The following is a 17,738-nucleotide window of genomic DNA, read 5'->3' on the forward strand; positions in this document are numbered from 1 at the left end:
TTGACTCCTCACTTGCTAGTTCCACTTCGAAATTATTGCATACACAAATTTTCGCTTGCTTTATTCGGCAAGAAGAACGTTGCTATTTAAGCCAAGGGCGCCAGTCTTACCTATTCGGCACGATACACACACACACACACACACACACACACACACATATATATATATATATATATATATATATATATATATATATATATACCCTAGGTAGTAGGTTGGTAGACAGCAACCGCCAGAGAGGTACTACCGTCCTGCCAAGTGAGTGTAAAACGAAAGCCTGTAATTATTTTACATGATGGTAGGATTGCTGGTGTCCATTTTTCTGTCTCGTAAACATGCAAGATTTCAGGTACGTCTTGCTACTACTTCTTACACTTAGATCACACTACACATACATGTACAAGCATATATATATATGTACACACCCCTCTGGGTTTTCTTCCATTTTCTAACTAATTCTTGTTCTTGTTTATTTCCTGTTCTCTCCATGGGGAAGTGGAACAGAATTCTTCCTCCGTAAGCCATGCGTATTGTAAGAGGCGACTAAAATGCTGGGAGCAAGGGGCTAGTAACCCCTTCTCCTGTATATATTACTAAATGTAAAAGAAGAGTTCTTTTTTCCTTTTGGGCCACCCTGCCTCGGTGGGATACAGCCGGTGTGTTGAAAGAAATATATATATATATATATATATATATATATATATATATATATATATATATATATATATATATATATATATATATATATATGTATATATATATATAAAATATATTCTTCTGTGCCATATTATGTAATAAAATATTCCTATTGGTAAAAAAAAATAGTTTAAAAGATGGGGTGGTAGGGGAAGTGGAATATTCAAATGGCTTCAGGAAGAAATCCAAATATTCTTCCTTGAAGCCTTTTCATCCACTTCTCCGAGGCTATGGGTCCCACAATTTACACCAGAGGTGGACCCCATCCTATATATATATATATATATATATATATATATATATATATATATATATATATATATATATATATATATATATATATATATATATATATATGTTGTGCCGAATAGGCAGAACTTGCGATCTTGGCTTAAATAGCAACGCTCATCTTGCCATATAGGACAAGTGAAAATTTGTTTATGCAATAATTTCGCCAAAATCATTCTGAATCTAACGAAAAAAATATATTTCACTGTGTTTGTTTAGTATTAAATTACTGTAAACAAAACTAAAATATATTTAGTTGAGTTATGCTAAAATAAATTGTTCTTTTTATAATAAGGTTAGGTAAGTTTTCTAAGTTCCCTTTGGTGCAAAATTATAAATTTTTACATCAACATTAATGAAAAAAATATATCTTTAAACGTATAAGAGAAAATTTTAGAAAGGACTTAATTTTAAATGAGTTCTTGCTAATTGACCAGTTTTACATATTCGGCACGACATTATATATATATATATATATATATATATATATATATATATATATATATATATATATATATATATATATATATACATATATATATGTATATATATATATATGTATATATATATATATATATATATATATATATATATATATATATATATATATATATATATATATATATATATAAAATACAATGAAGACTACGTAGCATGAGAACAATATTAGTCAACTCTTAGCAGGCAACCCGCCGTGTTAACCTTCCACACTCACTCGTCTTGCTTCCATGATTTTCATAAAATATTTCACGCGCCAATGACACTTTCACTGCCTTCTCCTTTCACTTTCTTTGTGTACTCTGTCCTGTGGTTCTTTCCCCGGCACGGAGCTGTGTCTCCTTCAACGTCACATGCAACACTGGCCTCCCAGCCCACACGGCAACCCCTTTTATATATCTGCATTACCTGTCGGTACAGGTAAGGTTGCCAGGTATGTTAATTATAATTGTCTGCACTTATTGCACAGTTTTATTCATTGTTGCCCCTTGAAGGGCGATGTTCTGGCGCTGATAAAATGCTCCTGAGCCAAAGAATAGGAGCTACCGTCCCCTACTTTCCACCAAACCTGATTCCATGTCACTTCCCATGTGCTTGATACCCCTTGTGGGTTTAGCACCTCCCCTTTAATAATAAAATAATAATAATAATTATAATAATAATAGTAAAATAATAATAATACAATAATAATAATAAATTACTATTATTATTATTATTATTATTATTATTATTATTATTATTATTATTATTATTATTATTATTATATCTGTAAAACAGGTGCAGGCGGAAGTGTGATGTTGCTTCATGTCTACCTGTCCACTGAGGGAGGGAGATGGTGTGTATAATGCAAGCATTCATTGTTCCTTTATTTTGTATGGGACGAGCAGCTACACTGACAGACGGGGCCGAGCTGTGGGTGAATGTGGGAGTTAATAAGTGAACTAAAATAACTGTTAACTGTACCTTCCACCTGTTTAGTTTGCAATTCCACTTATGAAGTGTGTATGTAATGAAGCGTCTCGAGATAATGAAGCATCTCTCCCAAGGACTAGGCCGCGGGGGCGCTGACCTTCCTAAACATGACGGAAAACATACAGAATCACAAATGTTGAAAAGTTACGAACAGAGCAGAGCAGGTAGACAGACGGCACTGACCTAAAACACACGCGCAGCCTTAAGAATAGGTATGACAAGCCCTCCCACGAGGATAGGAGTGAATCCCGTGGGCTGATATTATAATACACAGCCACATAGTAAATCCCTGCATGTCGACTTCCATAAACTGTTTATTATTTTATTCATCATCATTCATCTAGAGAGAGAAACACGAAAAATGCTTTTCACAATATATTTTAGTAAAAAAAAAAGGATGTGCTGCGGATGTTAGGTAATCAGATCTAAAAATAAAACGATAAGTTTGAAAAGGTCAAGAAAGTTATTGCGAGAGTTAAACATTCACGAGTTACAGCGAAATGCTGAAAATACTGAACAAGGCAAAGAAATGCAGTTTCCAGAGCGCGTTAATTTCGACAACATCTCAGTGTTGATCTAAATCCAGCCATGACTCGGTAAACCTCAAGAGTGATACTGGCTCTGCAATCTGTCTATCTTCGCCATACTTGTCAACAAAATTTATTAGGTAAGCCATACTGAGGATGATGTCTACTCACTGGTTATAATCATAACCAGTAAGTCAAAGGAAGGTCCAGGTCATATGACCAAAAGCTCCAGCTGCGGGTAATCATATGACTAAGATCTGTATCAGGAAACACTTGTCTTGTTTCCTGACGAACCTGACCTAGCCCCACTCTGTCTGTTAAGTAGAAATGACGAAGGATAATGATCGCATATAAGATTTTAAATGATTTGAAAGAAGAGATAGAGATTTACTAGTACCCAGTGATAACAAAAAGTAAAAAAAAAATATATTGAGAAAACAAGTAGAGCCATAGGGATACTAACAATTTTTTACACAGTAGTGGAACAGTCGATTAAATTAAAAGAGAGACTATAAACGTTACAACCAGCGGGAATTTGAAAGTGAATTATTTGATGAGTTATTGCAATTACTGACAACTGGGCACCACTATCAATTTACCGACAAATACATAAGCATACACACAAGCATATATACACACAAAAAACACACAAACAGAAGAAAGAAGAGGAGAAAATACAAAGAAGATAATGAAAATTACTTAGGAGGCAGAGAGTAAGACAAAATCACCTGGCATGAAGGGTGGATAGTCTAAGGATAAGAGTCAAGGAACATGGAAACCCGTGAATCATATGTAGAACAGATGATGAGAAATGGCGGGAAAGAGGACATTGTATAAAAGAATAAGGAGAAGTGAATGCAGTTCAGGAAAAACAAAGTCCCCGACAAGACTGAGAGAGACGGGGGGGGGGGGGTGAGTGAAATGGAAAGAAGCATGATTGTTTTTGGCTTCCATGAAGATGGAAGGTGTGATTGTACAATGAAAGAGGAAAGAGTATCTGAAGACATGATCAACCTTCACTTATAAGCACATGCCAATAACACTGAAGTTACAAATGAGGCAGAGTCTGCAAAAACAATGAGATGTCACCAACCTGTACTCATTGTACTCTAAGTCTCACAAGAATTACGGTACAATACTCACAACAAGGACAATTTCCCATTTCATGAACTCCAGTGCTTCTGTTGTTGGTATGTAGTACTGAGTTATGCTGTAAGCAATGTCTGGTAACAGTCACAAAAATCACTTACGGAAAGAAATTAGCTTCAGAACGCAAAAAAAAATGTAAAAGGACTTCAACACAAACCAAATTGTTAGGTAAGACACATATGCAACAGTTAGACAACTTTATTCCGAAACGTTTCGCCTACACAGTAGGCTTCTTCAGTCGAATACAGAAAGTAGGCAGGAACAGTAGAGATGTGAAGACGATGTAATCAGTCCATCACCCTTAAAGTCGTAGAATTTGAGGTTGTCAGTCCCTCGGCCTGGAGAAGTTCAGTTCCATAGTCAGGAACTATCTGAAGATCAAGCGACAGTGCGGAGACTTAAATACTGTCGGAAGGAGAGGTGCAGGGTAGTAGTAGTAGTAGTAGTAGTAGTAGTAGTAGTAGTGAGAGGCAACTGAGGCAAAAAACATTAAAAGGTATGTACGCAACAAATAAAAAACAACTACAAATAATAATAATAATTATAACATTAATAATAATAATAATAATAATAATAATAATAATAATATTGAAGTAATAATTATAATATTAATAAATAATTACCCTGAGTATCGAAAATGATGATAAATATATGAATAAAAGGAAGATTTGAAAGAAATGTTACAATATTTTCTAACTGATTTAGTTTTCGCTTAGCAACATGAAATGATGCAATAAACATCTTTATGTTGCTGTTGCCGTTGCTGATGTTGCTGTTGCTGTTGCTACTGCTGCTTTCCTCGTTTCTGCTGTTATGTATGCTGCTGATGTCATTGTTCCTACTATTTCTGAAATCGATGGTGCTCAGTTGCGGCTTCTGCTATTGTTACCACTGTTGTTGTTATTGTATGTTGGTGCTATAGTTGCTGCTTTTAATTTGTTTCAGCTGTCAATGGTTTTCTCTTAGTCGCTGCTGTTTTGGGTGTTGTTGCTGCTACTCTATTTTGTTGTTATTGTTGTTGATTTCGCTGTTTTTTGTTACTGCTATTATTGTTCTTGCCTTTGTTTCTTTTGCTGCATCTTTTGTAGCTGTTTTGACTATTGATGCTGCGTCTGTTGTTGTTGCTACTACTGTTTATGTTCATGCTGCTATTGTTGCTGCTATTTTTGTTATTGCTGCTTCATTTGCTTGTTTTTGTTACTGCTACTGTTGTTGCTGCTGCTATTACTGTTGTTTCTGTACTTATGGATACCATTACTGGTGATGTTGAGGCTATTTCCTAGTTGGTGCTGTATCAGCGCTATTACCTTCAACTATGCCTTTTATATACGTAAACACTGTAGGTGACAATTATTTAGGCGAGTTTTAAGTAATTTATATCTCTGTTTTATGTTTTGTTGCTTCGTAATTGGTTAATAGGGTTTAAAGCCGCGTTTGCATCTGCGTCTGCGTCTGAGTCTGCGTCTAAAGTATTCTCCGCTAGTAAGAATATTTTAATCATTAAACTAGAGATTACTGTAAACTCTCATTGTATATTCGCTGAGAGACATTCATCTCTCAGTGGATATATCCTGTTTCACTTCATATCTAATATCTTGAATCTGCGTTTACATAATTCGTTTTATAAGAGAAGTGCTTCTCTCGGTGCTGTGTCATGTAATGATTCCAAACGTAGCCTCATGTCTGATCTGGGAAATTTAATATAAAAATGTCAAATTTTGTTATATTTGTATATGACTCTTTTTTTCTGGACACTAAAAAACAATTCAACATTTAAAATTTTTTAAGCTTTGACCCCCAAAACGATTACTAGTAAATGGTGAATTTTCAAATAATATTATTTATTTGTAAGAGTCTATATGAAGTATAAACTTTATAGTCTTGTTATTTTTCTAAAGAAGTCTGATAAGAAAAGGTCTGAGCTTGCTATCACCTGCAGCTCATAAGACTGTCATCCCCACGAGCCCCTTTGGGGCGGGGCAGATGGCAAACCAGAGGCCTAGCTTCTTCCTACGAGCCCCGTGAGGGCGGGGACTGTGGCTAGGCCTGGGGGTAGTTGGTCCCAAAGATGAGGGGGTACTTGTACCTCCTCCCATGGGAGACTTAGGTCTCGAGACACTCCCCAGATAGGGAGCCAAGGCCGGGTCACCACTACTTGGAAAAGACCCGGGCCGGGAGAGTACCGGCGAAAAAAAAAAATCTGATATTTAAAACGATGAAATCTGATATTTAAAACGATGAAATCTGATATTTAAAGGGATGAAATCTGATATTTAAAACGATGAAATCTTTCATGAAATATCCTACCACTTTTAAGTTTACACGATACTTGTTTTACGCAGTTTCCTTGATCTTTTTAAAAATATATTCATCCTACACCCCACAACACACTCCCAGGATATATACACTGAGAGGTGTATTTCTCTCAGCGTATATTAAGCTGATAGTTTACTTGAATCCCTATTTTAGGAATTTAATTCCTATTTTAGGAATTTAAGTTTTCCCGTCTGGGAGTGAACCAACAAATTCCGAAAACTAAGCCTCCTTACAGCATCTAAATAATTGCATTTTTAAGTGCTATGTTGTAGCACGTTCCCTGGCGTAGGAAGATAGCTGTTGTGAGTTCCATAAAAATCGGTATATTGGCTTTCATGATATAGCAGCAAGAAGACTTACTCTGCCTGAAGACTGTTATTGTCTTCGTCTCTCCCAACATTCACGGACTCCAAATGGAAATAAGTCACTTTGTCTGAGTTTTTTGGGGGATTATCCTAGGCAATTTACACATATGTTACTATGCATGATAATTTGTGTAACTGTATTTATGTGTACTGTACGTATCTAACTAAACTTAATTCACGTAATAGCCACCATTATACGTACAACTCTAAGGACAATTTCATCCTAGTTTCGGAAAGTCGAGTAGCCTCACATTTTCAAAGGTAAAGTTTTGTTAAGATAAGATAAGATAAGATTTCGTTCGGATTTTTAACCCCGGAGGGTTAGCCACCCAGGATAACCCAAGAAAGTCAGTGCGTCATCGAGGACTGTCTAACTTATTTCCATTGGGGTCCTTAATCTTGTCCCCCAGGATGCGACCCACACCAGTCGACTAACACCCAGGTACCTATTTGCTGCTAGGTGAACAGGACAATAGGTGTAAGGAAACGTGTCGGAATTTCCACCCGCCGGGAATCGAACCCGGGCCCTCCGTGTGTGAAGCGGGAGCTTTAGCCACCAGACCACCGGGCCACAGCCACCAGACCACCGGGCTTTAGTTCCAGGAGATTTACATCTCCTGGGCCTGTGAGCGAGTTAAGCTGCATGTATTAAGCTTCTTGAGAGTGTTAGGTTGAAGCTACTGGGTCACTTGAGTGTGTTGATACTCATTTCCTGGCTCTTTTGAGCTATAGTTCCTAGGTCTCTTGAGGGAAGCTGAGCTGCATGCAGTTCCTCTGATCTCTTGAGGGTTTTCAGTTACAGTTATTTTGCCTCTTGCATACACTCAGGTGCTGTGGGGGGGTTGTTACTGCGCAGCTGCGACCAAAATACATCCTAGTTATTTCTTAACTTAACACAGGGGCCTCTTAATTAAGGGTTCATTTTTTTTTATTTTGGGGTATTTTAAAGTTATTTTAACAAGAGAAATGTGTCTGTATCAGAGGTATAGAGCTAGATGAGATACAAAAGAAGGGATCTTAAAAAATGTGGGTTTTCATTTGTAGTTTCGAGCAAATTAGCTGAGGTTTAAAGATCCAGCATAACTCGCAAAGTATTGAACCATACCTTTTAATGTCTTGGACATAAATACAGACAAAATGTAGGTGGAAAATCAGGTAGAACAATGTGCATAATATGCTTTGCATAACCATGGGCTTCCTGCATGCGTAACCAAATGTCACCCTTTTCTGTACAAACATTGTATCATGCTGAAATAAATCTTTGACTTCGAGATGATGACCATTTTCCATTTGCAGTCATAGAAAATCTGCAGAGCAGCAAAATGCTGATGAATATACAAATAACCCGCACATAGGAGAGAGGAGCTTACGACGACGTTTCGGTCCGACTTGGACCATTTACAAAGTCACACGTCGTAAGTTCCCTTCTCCCATGTACGGGTTATTTGTGTATTGTTCCAGTCACGGTATTGTGCCCTTTTGTTATTTATTGCTGATGAATAACATGATTTCGTGTATTTGGAAAACTTACAACACAACATTACATAAATTACCCCTTTCATTGCCTTCTCCATTTAATTTGCTTATTATGCATCCATACACAAGATATTTACGTTCCTACAGAGCTAAAATAATAGAACCAAATTTGATGAATAATAGTCACAATACCATTACTGGAACGATTCACAAATGCATCACACTTAAAAAAAAAATCTATGAGGAACTTACGGTTCGTGATAGATCATTGTCAAGTCACAAATAAGCGAGTAAACAAATCTAATGAAATCAGAAATCAGGTCGGGAAGAAAGAGAAGGAAAAAGTAGTGGTAGTTGTAGTAATAGTAAGTTATTAGTCAGGGAAGCAATAAGTATCGGAAATATTAGTTGCAAAAATAGCAGTAATGCAACTAGTTATAAATGAGTTGGTGTCGGTGGTGCTGGTGGTAGAAGTAGTGGTGGTAGTAACGGTGGTAGTAGTGGTGGTAGTAGTGGTAATAGTATCGGTGGTGGTGGCAGCAGCAGCGGTAGTAGTAGTAGCAGAAGTAGTAACAGTAGTAGCAGTAGTAGTAGTAGTAGTAATAATAATAATAGTAGTAGTAGTAGTAGTAGTAGTAGTAGTAGTAGTAGTAGTAGTGGTGGTAGTAGTAGTAGAAGTAGAAGTAAGTGAGATATTACATTTGAAGGCAGTGGAGAAACAGTTGACTCCACCCTCTGATACAGATCCCCGAGACGCTAACACAAATATAATAATAATAATAATAATAATAATAATAATAATAATAATAATAATAATAATAATAATAATAATAATAATAATAATAATATCTTAATTTCTACAAGTACATGTACAAGATATACAAGCCTAGCTGACATCAGTGACATACTACTATATAGAAAGCCGCTTGTTATGCAGAGCATTTCGGGCAAATTAGGTCAGTTTTTTCCCAGGATGCGACCCACACCAGTCGACTAACTCCCAGGTACCCATTTTACTGATGGGTGAACATAGACAACCGATGTAAAGAAATGTTTCTACCCTCTCTGGGAATCGAGCCCAGGCCCTTGCCGTGTGAAACGAGAGCTGTAGCGGCAGCCCTTTGGTACTGCAATTAGCCTAAAGAACCATGTAAGAAAGTAAAGTAGTAAGTAGAAAGTCGGAAGACATTAAAGCGAAGGAAAAACAGACGACAGGTCAAGATAGGAGGTGAGGAGAACTCAAAAGTAAAGTCAGTCCACGAATGTTGTGAAGATTAGAGCTCTTGACAATGTGTTGTGAGAGGTAGACATGTATTGAGAAAAAAACAGTACTAAGATTCTTGTTAGTAATTATGTATATTAGAGCGATTCTACAAGATGACGTGTGTGAAGGCTGGAAGGAAAGTAGATAGTTTTAAGAAAGGGTAAATGTATAGATTGTTTTGATCCCTAACTTGACCGAAAAGAGCACTGGTAGTGTCGCCAGGAAAAAACCCACTTCTTCAATGTTCTTTAAGGGGCGGCTAGTTTCTAATTAGCGAAAGCCGCGTGAATTGAAAAAAATATTCGAAAAAATACGAAAATTGGGCTAATCATATAGAAAAATAGGTGAAAGACCTCGGACGATAATAACGAAGTCCATTGGTTAGCTAGGAGCTGCCCCTTAAATCTGTCAGAAGAAGAGTGGCCAGTTTCACCAATGTATGTAAGACGACAGGAGGAGCAGGAAATGAAGTAGACACCAGAAACATCAATGTCTGAGACAGAGGTATGGGAAAACTGGCTCGCGAAATTGTATTTACACGATTTTAAACAATTTGCTGAATTGAGTGGACCCAGAATCCATGATAAGCCAGTCTTAAAACCAGCAGGCCAATTCTCACTACCCATTGCTGCATTAATCTTGTTAGGTCGGCTTAGTACAGTGGCTGAAGCACTGGCTTCCTGGTTTTAGAACTGGCTTACCATGGATTCAAACCCCCCCACTCTGTCCATTGAGATATGGAGTAGATTGCTACGAAAATTTCATATAAAGTGTACGGAGAGTGTTAAGTTTTTATGACTGTGACCTGACAATGGTCCGAAACGTTGCCATCAGTTTCTGACATTAAGTGTAAAATATTAGTTGACCGAGTATATCATAGGTGTACCAATAAAGTTCGTTTTCTCTAAAGCAGGTTGATTTTCTTTCTCTGTCTCTGAGAGTTTGCACCACTAGCTGATATAAGTTTATTTAGGTGCAGGTACAAATAAATAGTTACATAAACTGTCATACACAGCATATGTTGCAATAAGAGCACAGTACACAGGTGGTATTACAATATGCAGAACAACCACTGTGAAAAGAATAGTGAATTTCCAAACGCTTTCGTAATTTCCCACATTATCAATGAACAGTTTCTTGATAATATGAGAAATTATGAAAGCACTTGAAAGTTCCCTATTCTTTTCACAGAGGTTGTTCTGCATAGCAACATGTGCGTAGGTTACCTAGGATAACCCAAAACCTTTGTGACTTATTTTTCCATGCTAAGTAACTCAACTATATGGAAAGGAGTTACAAAGAGATATATTAAGAATAATGTAAACTGAGTTATTTACATTAACATTCAAGAGAGGATCAAATCACAGTAATAAGTGCATGAATGTTACAGTAATAGGTACATGTTTGTTAGTTATGCCTAGGCATAATGGAGGCTCTCCTTGCATTGCAACCTCAATGTACTGTTTGCAAAGACATTAAATAAATAAATAAATAAATCACTCTCCTCCCTTTCATTCATTAAGTGCCTTTTTGCCCTCTTCCTGAACTGGCTCATGCTATGACAGGTTTTGACATGTGCAGGCAGTCCGTTCCACTCCTTTACTGCAGTACAATTAAAGGTGTTTGAAGCCTGACCATCAACTGTGGGTACTACAAAGTTGTGTTCTCTCCCATCCTTGACAAGCTTGGCAGGAAGATATTTTGGACTCTGCCTTAGAGCAGTTTTATAAACGTGATTCATATTCAGTTGTTTAACTCTGTGTTTAACATTCAGCATATCCAGTTGTTGTAATTCATCCTGGCCTACATGTTCTCTTGGGCCCAGGTCCACGATGAATCTCACCATTTTGTTCTAAGTGATATGTAGCCTATCTTTTAGTTTTTTTTTCAGCAAGCCTCAGTAGGTACACACTGCCTGTCTGAAGAGTAATTTTAGTCTGGCATTCTCTTTCTTTACTACACTGCTCCCTATCAGTTCTCCTGACATGCCTGGGTCAAAGGGAATTCCCAGAAATATCACTGAGGATATTGAAGTGATGGGTTCCCTATTACACTGAACATTAAAATTATTTACCCATTTCAGTTTATTTTCCGTGACAAAGAGTATGGCTTCCGTGTAACAATAATTTGTTGTCTACTTACCATATGCTGCTGGATTCTAGTTCTAGTGATAGTACATTAGTTATATATTGTGGATCTTGACCTGGCACTAGCAAAGCACTTCTGTCTGCATGCAGCAGAAGCTTACACTTGATGGGAATGTCGTTCACATAACACAAGAACAGTAAAGGACCCAAAATGCTACACTGGGGAACCCCCACATGCTATCTGCAGGGGTTTTTATTCTGACAATTTGTTTTCTGTTGCTCAGGTAGGACTTAAACCAGTCTACAGATCTTATGCCGATAGCTTGTAGTTTCTTACATAATATATTATTGTTGACCGTATCGAAGACCTTTTGCGAGTTTAGGGTCACCATACCTATGGTTTAAGGTCACCATACCTATGGTCCATCAGATTAATTAGGGAGGTGTCGGTCGAGTAAGATCTCCTGAACCCTGATCTAACTAAATGTACACATTGCTGTGGAAAATTCTGATAATTTTTCTGTGATTTGTGTGTAGTAATTGATAGGGATAATAATGTTTACTTAAAGTAGATATGTAATATTGGCGTGACTTTTGAAAGGTGATAAGTCACTCATGAAATCTACATTTTCCCTATAATTTCCTTATGTACTGTAAGGAGTTGATTAAGTGAGCTGAAATTGTTGTAATTTAGAAGAGCTTAATATTCTGATAAGGAAAATGTATTAAACACCTGGAAGGTGTCCTGAAGGTCGATCGCTAGCGCACTCAGCTCACACATTAAGGGTCCGGAGATCGAATCTCCGGTACGGCTGGAAAACATTAGGACGTATTTCCTTAATGTCGGCGAAGGGATCCTGATCCAAATATTTATTCTCCGTTGTTTCGAATCAGATAGCCTCTAGTTCCCCTGGTGCTTCATGACTTGCAAATTTAGCTATGATAAAATACCTTACCGTTGGATGACTACACGGGGAAAAAACGTAAACAAAGCCGAGTCAGCGCTTCTTACGCAATATGACGCGTCAGCACTGTCACCATGCCTGTTATAAATGGCTGTAATTCCTTTTAGAAACATCGTACAAGGATAATAATTATACCAGAGTGTAGCCAGAAAGTTCAGCTATTTTTTGGTAACAATAACTCCATTTTCATATTTTTTCGATTTTTTTTGCTCCGCGCGCGTGAACCTCAGCGCTCCCTTAAAACACCTGCTGTCAATGTTCATCCACCAGTGTAACTGGTACCTGGGTGTTAGTGGACTGGTGTGGGTCGCGTCCTGGGACAAAACTGACCTAATTTGCCCGAAATACTCTGCATAACAAGCAGCTTTCTGTGTAGTAGTATATCATTCATGTCAGCTAGCACTGTATTACATGTACTTGCAGAAATAAAAATGTTATTATTATGAAGGGTCACTGATAAATTTGCTAAGCCAGAAAAATTGGCAGAGATTTATTCAAAGAAATTTGTAATAATTTATTTTATAAAGTGTGTTACTGTGTAATAGTGCTTAACACAGTGTAAATTAATCGTGTAAGGACTAATCCACATATGAGCCATGAAGGACTCGAACCAAATTAATGCAAATGGTAAATACATGGATATTAAAACAATATAAGTGTCATTGAACGAAAGGAAAGGTTATATAACTAAAGCTTACAATAAGTATATGGAAATAATGACTGATAAAATTGTGAACAGTGTTGATTTAAAAATTGTCAAAGGAACTATTGTTATACCGAGTCAATATGTACTGAATTATATACATAACCTCAGAGACAACTCACTCTCTATATCTTCACGAAATGTCAAAGTATTTTATTCACAGTTGGTATATTACGAAGTATTCCGGAAAAATGCCATATCTTTACCTATTAGTTTACCTATTTGGTTGACTTCCAGATGGTCTCTGGAAATGTACTTATTTCTTATTTGTCGGGCACAGGGCTAAGTTTTTAATTAGCAGTACTGATTCCGTCAACAGTGTGATGTTACCATAATTTACAAAAGCACCATAAGCGACCAGGCGGCCGTGGTATACCCGCGGTATAGAAGTAGTGGTGACAGTGTCAGCAGTAGTAGTAGTAATAGTACCAGTAGTAGTAGTAGTAGTATTAGTCTCAGTAGTATTAGCCTGTTTACTGGTCTAGTAGCGACCAGTGAAGAGGCGGGGCCAGGAGCTATGACTCAACCCCTGCAACCACAGTTAGGTGAATTAGCAGTTGTGGGAGTAGTGGTATTAGTAGTAGAAGAAGTAGTAGCAGCAGTAGTAGTAGTAGTAGAATTAGTAGTAGTAGTAAAAGTAGCAGCAAAAGTAGTAAAGTAGTAGTAGTAGAAGTAGTAGCTGTAGTAGTAATATAAGTAGAAGTAGTAGTATCAATATCAATTAATAGTAATAGTTGCTAGTAGCAGTAGTAGGTGCTTTCGGTAGAACTGGCACGTCTAGATTTCCTACTAAAGAATCATGTTTGTAGTGTCACCGGAAGAAGTCTTGCGCTACACTCTCTTAATTTAAAGTTTTTAGATAGAATTAGAGGAAAGTGGAGTATGGTCAGTCCTCTTCACACTGCCTCTAAATAAACCACAAGATCTTCAGCTATCTCCCTATATTCTCAGACCTATGAACGAAGACGTGTGCTTTACCTTGACTCAGCGAGAGGCAGCGAAGGATGAGCGGTGATAGGAAGGTAGTGGAGACACCAGTGAGTGTGATGAAGGGAGGGAGGCTGTGCTAGACTGTGTGATGAGAGGGGCTGGTGTGGGTCTTGTCCCGGGCCGCCCGGCCAGTGTCACTGTCAGTCTGTTAGGTATGTGTGTGTGTGTGTGTGGACTCACCTAGCTCTATTTACCTAAGAGTGTCTGCAGGTGTTGTCTTAGCTCCTGGCCCCACCTCTTAACTGCTATGAACCAATTTTACTTATGTCTATTTCCTTCCTCTAGTTCACTAGTCGTTATTCTCAGGCCGAAAAAAACTTTCTCAACGTTCCTATGAACTGTTGTTCGTGTGTGTACTCACCTAATTGTGGTTGCAGGGGTCGAGACTCAGCTCCTGGCCCCGCCTCTTCACTGATCGCTACTAGGTCCTCTCTCTCTCTCTCTCTCTCTCTCTCTCTCTCTCTCTCTCTCTCTCTCTCTCTCTCTCTCTCTCTCTCTCTCTCTCTCTCTCTGCTTCTTGAGCTTTGTCATACCTCGTCTTAAAGCTATGTATGGTTCCTGCCTCCACTACATCACTTGCTGGGCTATTCCACTTTCTGACGACTCTATGACTGAAGAAATACTTCCTAACATTCCTGTGACTCGTCTGAGTCTTCAGCTTCCAATTGTGACCCCTTGTTTCTGTGTCCCCTCCCTGGAACATCCTGTGTGTGTGTGTGTGTGTGTGTGTGTGTGTGTGTGTGTGTGTGTGTGTGTGTGTGTGTGTGTGTGTGTGTGTGTGTGTGTGTGTGTGTGTGTGTGTATGTGTGTGTGTACTCACCTAGTTGAGGTTGCAGGGGTCGAGTCCAAGCTCCTGGCCCCGCCTCTTCACTGATCGCTACTAGGTCACTCTCCCTGAACCGTGAGCTTTATCATACCTCTGCTTAAAGCTATGTATGGATCCTGCCTCCACTACATCGCTTCCCAAACTATTCCACTTCCTGACTACTCTGTGGCTGAAGAAATACTTCCCAACATCCCTTTGATTCATCTGTGTCTTCAACTTCCAACTGTGTCCCCTTGTTGCTGTGTCCCATCTCTGGAACATCCTGTCTTTGTCTACCTTGTCAATTCCTCTCAGTATTTTGTATGTCGTTATCATGTCCCCCTATCTCTCCTGCCCTCCAGTGTCGTCAGGTTGATTTCCCTTAACCTCTCCTCGTAGGACGTACCTTTTAGCTCTGGGACTAGTCTTGTTGCAAACCTTTGCACTTTCTCTAGTTTCCTTATGTGCTTGGCTAGGTGTGGGTTCCAAACTGGTGCCGCATACTCCAATATGGGCCTAACGTACACGGTGTACAGGGTCCTGAACAATTCCTTATTAAGATGTCGGAATGCTGTTCTGAGGTTAGCTAGGCGCCCATATGCTGCAGCAGTTATTTGGTTGATGTGCGCTTCAGGAGATGTGCCTGGTGTTATACTCACCCCAAGATCTTTTTCCTTGAGTGAGGTTTGTAGTCTCTGGCCCCCTAGACTGTACTCCGTCTGCGGTCTTCTTTGCCCTTCCCCAACCTTCATGACTTTGCACTTGGTGGGGTTGAATTCCAGTAGCCAATTGCTGGACCAGGTCTGCAGCCTGTCCAGATCCCTTTGTAGTTCTGCCTGGTCTTCGATCGAATGAATTCTTCTCATCAACTTCACGTCATCTGCAAACAGGGACACTTCAGATTCTATTCCTTCCGTCATGTCGTTCACAAATACCAGAAACAGCACTGGTCCTAAGACTGACCCCTGTGGGACCCCGCTGGTCACAGGTGCCCACTCTGACACCTCGCCACGTACCATGACTCGCTGCTGTCTTCCTGACAAGTATTCCCTCATCCATTGTAGTGCCTTCCCTGTTATCCCTGCTTGGTCCTCCAGTTTTTGCACTAATCTCTTGTGTGGAACTGTGTCAAACGCCTTCTTGCAGTCCAAGAATATGCAATCCACCCACCCCTCTCTCTCTCTTGTCTTACTGCTGTCAACCATGTTGGCTGCTGTTGATGAGATCATTCCTTTCTAGGTGTTCCACCACTCTTCTGATAATCTTCTCCATGACTTTGCATACTATACATGTCAGTGACACTGGTCTGTAGTTTAGTGCTTCATGTCTGTCTCCTTTTTTAAAGACTGGGACTACATTTGCTGTCTTCCATGCCTCAGGCAATCTCCCTGTTTCGATAGATGTATTGAATATTGTTGTTAGGGGTACACATAGCGCCTCTGCTCCCTCTCTCAGGACCCATGTGTGTGTGTGTGTGTGTGTGTGTGTGTGTGTGTGTGTGTGTGTGTGTGTGTGTGTGTGTGTGTGTGCGAGGGCGTGCGGGCGCGTGAGGGCGCGTGAGGGCGCGTGCGGTCACAAGTAAAGACTTTTGCTACTGGTCACGCGTCTAGAACTGTGGTGACATGCGTTAATTTTCTCGTGGGTCTTATTGCACGTACTCTTGTAAAATGTGTACGGAATTGGCTTCAACACTTTCTTCCTCTGGCTTATTCCATGCCCTAACACACTAAATCTGAATGAGTCTTACCTAACGTCCCTATAGTGATTTTTTTTAATTCCATGTTCCCGTCTATTCCCTAAATATTTTAAACATCGTAAATAGGTCTTCCTTGGTACCTGTTTCTTCTGAGGACGTTTCTTTATATTTTCCTGCCACATCCTCCTCAGTTCCAAGACCAGTCTGGTGGCAGACCTCTCGACTTACCAAACCATACCACGGGCGGGGTTAGAACCCGCGGTCAGAGAGTCTCAAAACTCCAGACCGTCGCGTTAGCCACTGGACCAGCTAGCCACAATAAAATTCGTCTAACTAGGTATATTTATACACCATAGGAAGGTTACCATAGGCACCACTGTGGCCAAAAATACAAGTTTTTACAGACGAATATCCAGCTAGCGTGGCCGTGACGAACTCTAGTAGCTAACGGGACGGTCAGGAGTTTTAAAACTCTTTGATCGCGGGTTTTAACCCCGCCCGTGGTATGGTTTGTTTGCAATCATGTCATTACGATTTCGTGAGTCACTCTTGACTTTATTCTTCTAAGCATGTTTATAAGATAGGAAGCCCTTGCTGGTGTTGTATACTCTTTTACTGTTCTCGCATACCTTGTTATTTATCTTAAAATGCTTTTATACGTCGGGACTAACTACCTCTACATTCTTGTTATTTCTTCCCTCTGTTACAACCCTTGAACAGGTACCACCAGGAACTGTTAGTTTCCTCTTACATCGCTTTGTCATTCTTGATGAGTATTCTGGGACATCTATTTAACATGGCTGAGAAATAGTTGTGGTTGTGGTTGATTGGTTTATTGAGTTTCAAGACTATTTACTACCTGTCACCACCAGTAAAGAATAGTTTAACATTCAGTATACAGACTAAAACAAACTTGTATGTATACTGAGATATACTCCCGT

The 17,738-nt window shown here is 39.1% G+C and overlaps 1 protein-coding gene across 5 annotated transcripts in view; it reads right to left on the reverse strand.

The window, feature by feature from the left end:
- The window catches only part of tsl (membrane-attack complex domain containing protein torso-like), a 157,641-nt gene that overhangs the window by 121,634 nt on the left and 18,269 nt on the right, over positions 1 to 17,738 (reverse strand). The window contains exon 1 of one of the 5 annotated variants that reach the window (XM_070084685.1): positions 1,700 to 1,843. The exons of 3 other annotated variants lie outside the window; for them this stretch is intronic. The gene's annotated coding sequence lies outside the window, so the exon portion shown is untranslated. Of the gene's footprint in view, positions 1 to 1,699; positions 1,844 to 17,738 lie in introns of those variants that run through there. One more of the 5 variants, XM_070084687.1, reaches the window with a different exon arrangement.

The sequence above is a fragment of the Cherax quadricarinatus genome, chromosome 13, assembly GCF_038502225.1.
Source record: "Cherax quadricarinatus isolate ZL_2023a chromosome 13, ASM3850222v1, whole genome shotgun sequence".
Taxonomy (NCBI): Eukaryota; Metazoa; Arthropoda; class Malacostraca; order Decapoda; family Parastacidae; genus Cherax; species Cherax quadricarinatus.